The following is a 13,374-nucleotide window of genomic DNA, read 5'->3' as shown; positions in this document are numbered from 1 at the left end:
AGTAAGAGGCCTCAGAGCAAGAAGACTCCAAGCAAGAGGCCTCAGAGCAAGAAGACTCCAAGTAAGAGGCCTCAGAGCAAGAAGACTCCAAGTAAGAGGCCTCAGAGCAAAAACAAGAAGACTGTAAGCAGGAGGCCTTAACAAAAACACAGTGCAAGCTTGCAAAGAGATTAGACTGAATACACAAGAAAATAGGTGGGTCCGTTTAAAAACGTGGCTTCTTTTTAGTTATTTCTTTGTAATTGTATGGTCATTTCATTTTTCAGTGTTATAACAATCATTTGTTTGTCATTTGTCACAAATTTGATGTAAATAATGTAATTTTAATTAAGAAAAACCTCGCCCTATTTTACAGGCTAGAGTGAAAATGGCTGCTACTGTTCAGCTCGCGAGCAACTAAATTAGCCTCAGAGCAAGAAGACCTTGCAATGTAAGAAGAGGCCTGCAGCAATAAGAATGCAAGTAAGAGAGGCCACACGCAAGCATGGACAGAAGAAGACTGCCCAAATGTAAAGAGAGGCCCTCAGCAGCATAGATCCAAAGAAGGACTGCAAAGAAGTAAGAAAGAAAGGCCACCGTGCAGCATAAAGAACAAGAAGACATGCAAAGTAAAAAATGAGAAAGGAACCTCGCAGAGCAAATAGGACAAAGAAGACCTGCAAGTAACGAGGAGGCCTTGAGGAGCAAAAAGACGACGACTACAAGTAAGAGAGTCCTCAGAGAAGATTGTCGGAGCAAGAGATGGAGAAGATTGTTGGAACACTCATGGAGATCTTATTAAGCCTAGGGTTGATAAAAAAAAATAATAAAATTTCTGAACGCCTCTAATACTAAAAAAATAAATTTTTTGCCAGACAGCTGTAGTTGGCAGGCACTGGGCTTTATGATTAATCTTGTGTGAAGTTTCGCCAAAAATTTCTGTAAGATTTTTAAAGTAATAAAGTGAAAAATAACCACATATTTAAGTAAGTCTCTCTTAGTGAAAGGAGAATAATTTCCTCTTAGTGAAAGGAGAATAATTTCCTAGTTTTAAAATAATCAAGGACCAACATGTTTAGAAAACCGCTACACACCAGTTTTTTTAAGAATAAGCTGGCCTTATGCCAGCACGGGCTCTTGCTTAGAGCCCGTAGACTACACCACGTTGCCATTCGACAATAGAACTTTGTGCCAGCTATTTCTTTTTAGTGAGCGCACGCCCAGCTACCTCCTGCACGTGGATTGAGGTGACCCGTAGATCTTCCTAATCGTGTGTCCGGTCTTACATTCACACTGAGCACGCACCCAAAGGACCACACGTGCTATCTCCTGCAGAAGAATAGAGGCAACCCGTAGATTTTCCATTCACTCTACAGTCACCTGAAAAGTTTTTGGTGTGGGTTAATCTTTGCTAATCTTTGCTAACAGCTTAGGTAAATGTCAAAGCCGTATATGTTAAATCAGCCCTAGATATCTTTGCTGAACTGGAAATTTGAAGATATATTGGTCTTAACTGACATTGTGTACTGGAAGACAGATTAAAAAGATTAGTTATACAATTTCTAAATTTAAAATAGAGAATTTAATCACCGTCGAGATACAACGGTAACCAGCCCTGATTTTAAGCCAACTAACGACAACTACGTCTTAAAAAACCTTATTGTCAAATCTTGATTATTTATACACATAACAAATGGAATGATAGCTACTTGAGGAGAGTTGAAGTCAGGCGTTATGTATAACGACAAACAAGCGTTTTGTACAGGACACACACTCCTTACTCTGGACACCAGACGAGATGAAGCAATGACTAGTCATTCTCTCTCTCTTCTCTCTCTCTTGCTCCATCTCTATCGCTCTCTCTCTGCCCTCTCCTCTCTCCCTCTCTCTCTCTCTCTCTCTGCTATCTTCTCTCTCTCTGCTCTCCCTCTCTCTCTCTCTGCTCTCTCCTCTGCTCTCTCTCTGCTCTCTCTCTGGCTTTCATTCTCTCTCTCTCTCTGCTTCTTCTTCTCTCTCTCTCTGGCTCTCTCTCGCTCTCTCTCTCTCTGCCCTCTCTCTCTCTGCTGCCCCTCTCTCTCTCTGCCCTCTCTCTGTCTTATGCCCTCTCTCTCTCTGCCCACTTTCTCTCTATTGCTCTCTCTCTCTGCCCTCTCTCTCTCTCTCATCTCTCTCTCCCTCTCTCTCTCTCTCTCTCCTCTCTCTCCTCTCTCTCTCTCTCTCTCTGCCCTTCTCTCTCTCTCTCTCTCTCCTGCCCTCCTCTCTCTCTCTCTCTCTGGCCCATCTCTCTCTCTCTCTCTCTGCCACCCCTCTCTCTCTCTCTGCCCTCTCTCTCTCCTCTCTGGCCCTCTCGCTCTCTCTCCTCTCTCTCTCTCTCTCTCCCTCTACTCTCTCCTCTCTCTCTCTCTCTCTCTCTCTGCCATTCTTTCATACCGATAGATTAGGACATAAAGTGAAGATAAGCGAACACAACATGCCTGTCTATAAAGACATTTCCCTCAGTCATTGTAACTGTTTGTTGGAGGGCGAAGGGTTTGCACCCCATCCCGAAAATTAATTAAATGGCGTGAAGGGCAGTAGTGGTCCAACGAGCTCCAAAAATCTCAAAAAGTGAGAGAAAGTTTAAAAGACAATGAGAGATGGATAGGCGTTTCTCATCAAAGTGGAGAGACGACTCAGGAGGCGACTGCATTGTTATTTACCTCCTGGTGGAGGAAATAGGCGACTTAAGGCTTGTCCACACGACCGGGCCTAATCGGTGTGCTCCAGGGTTGACGGGCAAATTCTGGCGGACTTATCCGTGAATGTTGTCCACACGGGTGAGGCGATGGAGAGGTGGGTGTGCCCGACGATGCCAGTAGTGTGTTCAGTGCGGTACGATAAACATGGTGCCTACCGCAAAGAAGAAGATAGTGTAGCATGATAATTGCTTTGTGTGTGATGAAAAAGAAAAGAATATGGTGCAAATAATGGCTCAGTAAAAGAAATGTATATGGTTCACGTACGTCTGCCAGGGTCGAAGCTCAAGCCATCGGGTACCACCATGGTGATTTTGCTACAAGACCCATCGGGCAATTTGACGGTTTGCCCGTCAAGTGTGCCCGTTAGAGGGGAAGTCCGCCGATCAGGCCCGATCGTGTGGACAGGCCTTAAGAGACGTAAATTCAAAATTATAAAAAGAATAAGAAAATTACAAGACTTAATCTTGTGGCCAAGATCAAGATGACTCGAGCACAAAATACATTCCATTACTGGGTGGCATACGAGTTGTTCGTGGAACGAGAGAAAGCTAGCTGGGGCACAAGATTTACTTCCGCAATGTCTGGAATTGAACTTTCCTAGGGGTTTTGCGAACTCAATGACTCCCAACTAGAAGCTCTTCATTGGGATTTAAGAATATTCGGTTATATACTCCAGCACTGGGGTTCTGGGACACTTACAGTCAGCCATTCAGTGCTTAGTGCAGTCAGGAGAGAATCTTCGCAGTTTGGACAGCAAGACTCAAAAATAGGAAGCGGGAACAGAGGTCAAGTAAAAAGCTGGAGAGTGGGTGCAGGTAGGGGCCGAAGGAACGCTGCAAATGACCTTAAGTAATGCCTACAGTGCCCCACGTGAGGTGAACTGACGGCACCACCCCCGTACGGAGAGTTTAAGCACAGAAAATTTAGATGAACTTGCAAACGATGTAAATCACGATGACTAAAGAAATGATCATCAGCCAAGTGAAGATACCTTCCTTAATTCCCAACGAAGGCAAGACGAGCAAGAGATGGGAATTACACGAGGACACAATACAGCAACAAGATATGTCCTTGGCCTTTGTCAAGCAGGAAAATGCTTTTCTGAACAACCTTGACATTTAGTTTTATTCTTCAAATCAAGATCTTCTATCAATACTAAACACTCGGACAAACTACTTAAACTGGAATTGAAATTAGAAAATAACTTACCAAGAGCACACGATATGAACCACAGTTTCATTTTTTCCTTTGGTTGGGAGACACCGAGGAACAAGCCATTCCATTCTGAAAGGAAAACCTCATTATACTTGATTTATCAAAGAGTTTAGTGTGTACTGTACATTTAGCTGCAACATTTAGGAGAGAGGCCCTTCTCTTACTGTCCAAGCGACACCAAGGATTGATTGAATGATTTGTTAGTTCTTACTGGCGTTGCCAGGACCCACTGAGTGGGTCCTGGGCGTCGCAACGACAAGGTTATTGACGCCGCGACACCGAGGAATATTTACTCGTGTCATCAACGTTAATTTCCGCTTAGGATTTTTTATCAAGGGTTTCATTCATTCTCAATTCTTTCTTCATTGTATAGCCTACAAGATTCTTACAACTCCCAGAAGAAAACCTCGCAGTTGCACTATGAATTAATTGTTAGGAGATTGTGGGTAGTGAGATGGAAGAAAAGAGAATATGAAACAATAACCTACTATTTTTTATAGGAGATTGTGGGTAGTGAGATGGAAGAAAGAGAATATTGAAGCACATATCTGCAGTTCCCGAGGTCGCCCTAAATTTAATTAAAAATTCTCTAGGCAGTTTTGGTCACAGATCAGTCACAATGAAACTTTCTTCCTAACTTTAGAAGTCGTGTCAATTTCAGATGATCACAGGTAATATCACTGTTTAAGACAACCTGCGGAATAGGTATGCGTCGTCTCCGATTTTTCAAAAGCATCTTTGACCTAAAACATCACTAAGGAAAGTGGCATGATATAGATCTGAAAGCAGTACGGTAAAACTCATATCAGTGAGGTGCATAAAAGGTATGTGGCAGATTTTAAACTTTGAATGTATAAAACTTAATTAAAATACCCCTCTGAATAAGCTGATTTCTGTGCCATCCGAAAATAATATTTTAAAGTTCAAAGTCGTCGTCATTTGGAAGTTCATATTCTATATATTCATCTCAGACCTGCTTTCTGCGAACAAAGATGGAGAGGAGAGGTCATGACCGCCTATAGCTTTGCTAATAGATGCCGATAAAGATGATAATGCAATGCTACACGGACTCCACAAGTTCAGAAATAAGTTAAAGGAAGTAGCACTTCTAATTGGAAGGGAGAGCTCAGACTATCTTCCTACGACTGGTTCACGCTCTCTCTGTGCATGGCTTCCATTTTAACAGGCAGAAATTAACAAAACGGACAGGCAATAGATGCATTATGAACAGTCATGCATTACTGGAAGGTTAAAAACTCCGCCTTACAAAAGAAAATCGGGAGCGGTTATGATATGCAAAAGTAGTAATGAAAAATTAATGCAAAACAACAAGTTCAAATTCATCAGCCTTCTAATTTCGAGTAAACCCGCGGTAAAACTATCAACCTCAAGCACTAAACTCCAAGCACAATGTTTAGATGGGTTATAGAGGTGAAATAAAAGGTAAAAGGAAGTTGTCCATTTAGACAGGGTATAAACACACAATGTGATAAGTCAAAAGCAGCTTTACGTCAGAGAGAATAAAAGGCGAAATCATGTGAAAGACCACAAAGAAATAGTTTGTTTCGCAAAAACTCACATCTGGAGAAAATTTCTGTAAAATTTTCTGGATTATTTTCACTGCCTTATTGAAGGAGACACCTCAAGTGACCTTTCATTCACTTTTCTTTATCCCGAACGAAAAATACAAACAATAGGTTGAGACGTAAACAAACCTATTCAAAGAACTGTCAATCTGAAAAGAAAATTTACCAGTCTCCTATTAAAGCCCCTAAATTGTAACAATCCATTCATCACAAATAATGAACTGAAGAGAGTCTAGAGGTGCACTGAAGCCTTTTCCCCCCATTTACGTGGGGAAAGGGGTGGGGGGGGGGGGGGGGGACCTAACTTCCGAATTCATGAACGATTGTGTCCACGCATATTGCAGTTTGACAGTTACTATGTCACAGGTGAAAAAGCAAGAATCATCTTGAGTCAACTTTATCACAGGACCCCAAGAACGACTCAATTAATCTTAGGACTAACCAACTGCCAGACCTCTGACTGGCGTATATTGTTTCTATTGAGTCCACATCCTACGCTAGACCTCTTGAAAATTATAATCTAAGCGTCTTATGAGAATCAACCCCTCGTATCAAAAGATGTAAATTCCTAGATTTAAACACGAACAAGATTTCTCATAACTTACCGATTCCGCTAATAGCAGAAGCAGTAAGCATCACAATTCAAAACCCGACATTTATCATCGAGCAGGAGTCGGATCACATCCTTCCTCACAGGATGGGTGGAAGGGGGCGTCCAGTAAACTAACCTCTCACGAGGCACAATTCAATTCAATTCCAGACAGCCCGACCCCGAACCCTCGACACGGCCTGGTCGTCAGGAAATGCAAGAGCATCCAGGGAGGCACAAGTACATAACACCTGACACGTCCCCGAGGCCTCGCCAGACACGAACCACGAACGGGATATTATTGGCTGATGTTTGCAAAATAAGCCTTTGTATATAAAATATACAATTTTTGTAAATTATATATATACAGCAAACTCATACATAATGAAATTTGAGCACAACTATTAGGCAGATTCTAAACGTATTGTTTTGTAATTGCAGTAGGATATTAATTCCATATTTGTAAGTTACACTTAAAAGCTTTCGACCCCCAAAAGTGGTTCATCCTTTTAATACCTGGACCAGTCACCGCTTGGGTCTATTTTTCCAAACGCACGGAGGGGGGAAAATATCTGTAAACCCAAAATTGCCGCTTGAGAATTGGAAAAAACACCGTCGTTTTGAAGATTACTAAAACAGACTAATTGATGCTACCTACTTAAGCAGTTGCTTTTAAAGGAAAAGGACTTGGTGAAAACTATGCCCTAAAAGTGTGTGTGTATATATATGTGTATATATATATATATATATATATATATATATATATATATATATATTATATACATAAGCGAATACCACGGGAAATGATAGTCAGGAATCCAAGCGCTTTCGTCTTTATTCAGACATCGTCAAGGAGCTACTAAAGTACAATCGGAGAGGAGGGCCTCAGGTACAAACAAGATCAGGAATACCAGATGGTTAATTATCAAAAGGGTAAAAATTAAAAGGGATAATCCAGGATTATCGGATATCACACGGTCACAAACTTAAACAGTAAAAACTGAATATATTAATTTGGTTGCTTATATTTATCTACAACTTTTTTCATTATGAAAGCATCAAGTTTAAATAAACCAAGACTTAAATTTATATACACACTTATGTGCACGCTCGTGTACACACACATGCACGTGCACAGAATCCCTGCCTATCCAGTATACAAAAAAGGCAACACTTCAAGAATATACCTGAAGATGTCTTCACTCTGGAAATTTTCCCTCATAAGAGTGGTGGGAATTCACAGACCCCATTTAGCATTCGCTGGAATGCAGAAGGAACTGACTGAACGAATGTCGTCAACTTCATATACTCTTTTTTCTTTTCATTCGTATGTTCATATAGTCTGTGGAAGCTTAGTAATATGATAGCCTTTTCAGATTTTTTTTCAAGCATTAATAATAATAATAATAATAATAATAATAATAATAATAATGACTTTTTTTTACAAGTATACTATGAAGGTCAGGCTACAGTTATTAGACTTGCCACTTCCAGAGGCATATAATAAATATATATATATCTATATATATATATATATATATATATATATATATATAATATATTATAATATAATTATATATATATATATATATATATATATATATATATATATATATATATATATATATATACACGGCTCTGGCCACTTCACCTATGTATGGCTATCAGATTTACCAACTAGCCTGCATACAATATAGAGGAATACTAAAATATTACTCTGACTATGCAGATTGATAAGCACGAATTGTATTTCTTAGTTTTCTTAGAATGAACTTACATACCTTATACAGTGGTACCCAAACTTTTTCTAGTCGTTACCTACTGTCCATACAAGATACTTGTCCATAGCCCACCGCCCAACTGTTAAGTTGCTCCACTTGATGCCGACCCACTAAACTCCTTTGGTTTTATGCATTACATATCCTCAGATTATGGCCTCCAGTTTGGGAACCACTGCCTTATGCACATTTATTTAATTATAAAATGTCTAGCAATGAGCAATCTTTCTACAAGCTTCGAGATTGCTTTAATATTGCCAATACTTATGGTAAGGAAAAGGTCTGTGTAACATTCTAACAGGACATACTATCCGACTGGGTAGCATATTCACAGCAAGCAGCTACTTTGAAATTCCCAGTGATAGTAAAAATGTGAAAACCAAATTTATATACTATGTAACTTGATGCAGCTAGCTATCTTAACTGACTGTCTAGTTGACATCCAATGCTATGTATGGACAGTAAATACAGGGAAATAAATATAAGGAAAACAAGGCGTGATCCGACCTCCAGCTTATTCTGGATGCATGCAAGATTTTCCCCTCACGAAAACTTGTAAACATTATATTCTAACTTTTAACATAAATGGAAACATGCAGAAATCTACAGTCAAATAGAACCATTTCACCAACGAAAATTAAAATAAATATGCTATATTTTATTGGAAATAATTTGTCTGTACTGTTTTATTTTCTTTTAATAAATGAAATAAATAAAACCACAACAAAGTAGTCTGTAGGTTTACTCGCCATCTAAGCGAAAATTATTTTTTTTTTTCTTGCTAACTTGAGGCTGGCCAATGGATGGAGGATGACGGTAATGGGAATGAAATGAAATAAACGAACGCGAACATTCGAAAACAGCATCATGAGGGAAACATTAGATGTCGCGGAAAGAGACTCCCCAGAACCAGGACTGGAGAGAGAGAGAGAAGAGAGAGGGAGAGAGAGAGAGAGGAGAGAGGCGAGAGAGAGAGAGAGAGAGAGAGAGAGAGAGAGAGAGACATGGAAACGTCGTCGACACGATATAAATATTACTATGCCTCAAACTTTGCTCACGGCCCCATGCTGATTCACTATGTAATGTAAAGAGGCTTAGTCATTCAATAAGTTTTTCTCTCCTATACTACTCAAGCTTTTGAAATCAGTCCAACTTTCTTTTCGTGTGAAGGAAGATAAGTGTTCTTTTGGCGGTAGGGGTGGAGATGGACGATGGACGAGAGGTAAACGGATGAATGAATGAATGAATGATTGGAAGTTTTCTGGCATCCTGACATCGAAGGTCATTGACGTCGAGGTAAACGGATGGTCTTTTGAACAACACTATAGAGCATTTATGCAAAAACTGAATAGAACCCATTTGGATCTTTAATACATCTGATGGGGTTCACTTAACACACGATTGTTCAGATAGCAAGCGACCAATTGAACGATAACTTTGACACCAATAGGATTTATGTTGGACGTAAACTTTTGTCAGCTAGGTGCTTAAAATAAATATAAAGAAACATTTAAGGAGGAACGTTTATAAGATATATTCTCTACAAACGTTTAGCACTAACCTCTTCATAAGTTTAAATCTGGCTTTGAAGTAACAAAGTATTCAACCAGTAACTTCACCATCCATAAGACTTTTATTATAAAATTGCGAGATAATTCGCAGTGTAATTATAGTCTTTAATTCCTGCCAAATTGTCACTTCAGATTAAAAAATTACTTCTATTCTCCCACTTTCTCTGGTGGCAATCCAGCCGGTAGGCCTACGTAAATTGCAAGAAAAGTTTAATAATGCTTAAAAAAAAACAATTCACCTATAAACCGTCAGCAGCAGTGGACATTACTTCCGATCTATCCTCATAATCTATGGCATTTTTTTTTTTTTAGTAAACATCTTCGTACAAATATATAAATAAAAGCTACATTCATCTTTGTTTGTCACTTGTATACCTTGGTAATATTCACGCGGCAACGACATAAATATTTAACCATTTCAACTCTTAACACCAAATCTTCAAGTACGTAAGGGAATGCAATACAGAAACCAAAAACCTCCGCTACCCATAACAGTTGCGATGTAAATAACACAAATAAGCAAGACTCCTCGAAAGCTGCAAAGGATATTATTCTTTACGGCTTCCCATCAGTTCGTAACATAACAACATCGTTGTACTTTGTTGGCAGGTGGTCTCATGTTTAACACCAGATTTATTTTTGTATAATAATATGGACGAATAAAATTTAAGTCAAATACACACAAGACACAAGACCACAATTAGATCAGTGCTTAGAATTTTGACAAACCGAAAAGTGTCCTTCGAATTTTCCAAAGTTTTTAACTACAAGAGAGAGAGAGAGAGAGAGAGAGGAGAGAAGAGAGAGAAGAGAGAGAGAGAGAGAGAGAGTGGTAGTGGTAGTGGTGTGGTGGTGGTGGTGGTGGTGGTGGTGGTGGTGGTGTGTGTGTGTGTGTGTGTTAAAGAAAGCCTACTGAATAACTCCAAATCCAATCTCGGTTAGAATCGATGGAATCCTGTTTGAAACATAAGGTGGGCGTGGCAGAGGCTTCGAGCTGTCAAACTCGCAAACAGCCGACGAGAGACGAATTGGAAAGCCTTTTCTTCATCCCGGATAAACGATACAGAGCTGTATGAATAATAATAATAATAATAATAATATAATAATAATAATAATAATAATAATAATAATAATAATAATAATAATAACTTGCCTTTAACGTGCATCAATTTCCTTCACCTTTCACCTAGGATTCATGAATCCTATCCACCATGAAAATGGTGCAATCATCGACCAATGTACACCTGATGATCCGGTTTGAAAAGCATCATAATATGATTACTAAAACCTTGAACTAATAATTTTAAAAAATGTCCTGAGGTTGGATTGATAGCCATACGCAAATTAGAGAAATGATAGTTGGGGGTCTGTATGCCGGCGTCTACCATTCAGCAAGCAAGCAGCAATTTACATGTGATCACGGTTGTTCCCCGAATTCAAACAGTATGTTGCAAATCCGAGGTATACTCTTATAATTGTTAAAATAATTATAAAATAGATGAATTAAGCTACGAATCCGCGATGTTGATTCAGCAAAGATAGAAACAGTAAAGGGAATGGAATATATAATTTAGGACAAAGACCAAGCGCTGGGGTCTATGGAGTCATTCAGCGCTGAAAGGGAAAGTAAGAACACAATAGTTTTAAAGGTGTAAAAGGAATTGTTAGGAGAGGAAGGAAAAGTAAGATAGAAGAAAGATTATGAATGGAGGTGCAGTAAAAAGAATGAAAGGGGGTGCAGCTAGGGGCTGAAGGGACATGCCTACAGAGCACCACGTGAGGTGAAGTGTCGGCACCACTCGCCTCCGGGAAGAAACAGTAAATGAACCCTAATTTTTCGAGGATTACAAATCATCGATGATGGCATTTAAGGGCTGTATCATCGGAAGTCTAGCTATCCGATTTCCGTCACTTGAAGTTGATTGTACTTCGGGGTAAATATTTTACATTGCAATTATAATACTGTTCAATTTGGGGATGTAGAGCACAATGAATCTTTGTCTATTGCCACATTACCAGAGATCGAAAAGGTCAGAGATCGTCCGCCTTGGTTTAGAGATCCAAGATGTCCGCATCGGGTCTCTTCCCTTGCAATATCTAACGACACTTACAACAAATGTTTTGCTATTGACCCCCAACTCTAAATACGTTAATGAGCCTAAGAATGGCCATGAAAATACTTGGTTAATCAATTTTTGAAAAGTACAGTGACCGCCCAACTTCGAAGGAGCTAACAATTTACACAAATCTTTGACCAAGTTCCAAAATTCTAAATTACGTGACCACAGCACTCCTTTTGGTGGGCATATTTCAGATAGCCATTGGGTTCTCGAACTTTCCATATCTAAAACGTAAGAATATCTATCCCTCAAGAATGTAAGAAAAACAGACTTGAAATGCCTTGTTCTTACCAGTCTTATCTACATTTCGTATAGGCTCTTGTTCACAAAATGATCCGTCCATCTTCCAGTCTGAAACTACTCTGAGCCTTCCGATGCCAGAATAGGAAATGTTTTAGCCAATCAGAGGCCTCCACCACACAAAGTTTCTATTGTCCCCTTTCATTGGCTGAACTCTACGGATTTCGGCAAGGGTCTTCGTAAATGGTTTCCCATTGGCTGGTGAAATGAGAACCAAATTTTCAGCAGATATGTATTTTCAAGCGGACCAATCTCCTTCGATATCACACATGAACATGAATAATTTATAAACAAATATAACATGACAATAATTTGTGAACCCTTTCGCTTTTCTTACAAGGGAACAGTCTTTTTGTCAGAGAGAGAGAGAGAGAGAGAGAGAGAGAGAGAGAGAGAGAGAGAGAGAGAGAGAGAGAGAGAGAGTTGATTTTCTTTCAAAAACTAAGAGACGATACGCTTTCATAGCAGATTCTTCTGTGGCTCATTCTGGCTTTTATTTTCCTACCAAATTCATTGTCTTACAATGTATGACTTAAATTCCATAAAACGTGCGCCATTAGAATAAGAAACGTTTCATACAATAGCAGAAAACGTCAGACTCGTCTTTTGGAAATTATATTATGAAAATAAACTGTTTTACTAAAGTCTTCTGTTTATAATACCAGGTCGTGTCAAATATTGATACCTAAAGTCAGTCATTTATTTTCTCGTTCTGATACCTTAGTAAGGTTTTCTGTTGGTTACCAATATTTGTTATCAATAATAAAAAAAAAATCAGGGTACTATTTTGCTTTTGAAACCACCCGTGAGTTTTCATTTCTCTAAAGTTGGCGCGCTTCTGATTACGAAACTACATGTTTCACTCGGAGCGGTCGTGAGTTCCTCATTGGCAAGAAACTGCTAGACTAGTAATTCGGGAATCTGAAGCCACTGACGCTGTAGTCTTGGTCTGTGTCCTGTGATATTGTTTTTGTAGGGTTAAGGTAGCATTGTGCCAGAACACACTTCCTAGTATGTACAATACTTAAACAACTGAAAAGAGAAAGTATAAACATGAAGAATGGTCAAATGTAAAAATGAATTGACATGTAATTCTGTGGACCTGGAGTCAATGTGGCAATGAAAAGATGTCATCCATCTTACCAAAGTACGCCATGTCATCATTATTAGTCAATATTAAGTAGCAATGCCTTTAAAAATTGAAACTGAAATCAGCGTTCAGTGAACGTTCTGATCTTATCCCTGGAGAAACAGAGCTTTACTTCACATCAGAGAAACACCCCACACACAGCCAGCAACCGCCCTCCCACCCCCAAACCAAAAAAAAATAATTAAATAAAAAAATAAAATAAAAAAATAAAGAAAAAACCGGAAAATTACTTAATTTCGTTACTGTGCTATCAATACAGCTACGTAGTACTCCGACCCTAACCTTTAGTTCAGATTGTTTCGTAAAGTGACTTTTATAACGGATCTGTCTCTGGATTTCCTCCCTGCT

At 39.1% G+C, this 13,374-nt stretch overlaps 1 long non-coding RNA gene across 1 annotated transcript; it reads right to left on the bottom strand.

Moving 5' to 3' along the window:
* Window positions 1-54: 54 nt before the first annotated feature.
* Window positions 55-11,953, bottom strand: LOC135221507 (uncharacterized). Its single transcript, XR_010315991.1, has 4 exons — window positions 11,868-11,953; window positions 3,927-4,001; window positions 700-1,359; window positions 55-422 (listed from the first exon to the last, which is right to left on the bottom strand). It is a non-coding gene; the product is annotated as an uncharacterized LOC135221507 (long non-coding RNA).
* Between the last annotated feature and the right edge of the window lie 1,421 nt (window positions 11,954-13,374).

The sequence above is a fragment of the Macrobrachium nipponense genome, chromosome 2 (genome assembly GCF_015104395.2).
Source record: "Macrobrachium nipponense isolate FS-2020 chromosome 2, ASM1510439v2, whole genome shotgun sequence".
NCBI classification, from domain to species: domain Eukaryota; kingdom Metazoa; phylum Arthropoda; class Malacostraca; order Decapoda; family Palaemonidae; genus Macrobrachium; species Macrobrachium nipponense.
This window is presented reverse-complemented; position numbering and strand designations above follow the sequence as displayed.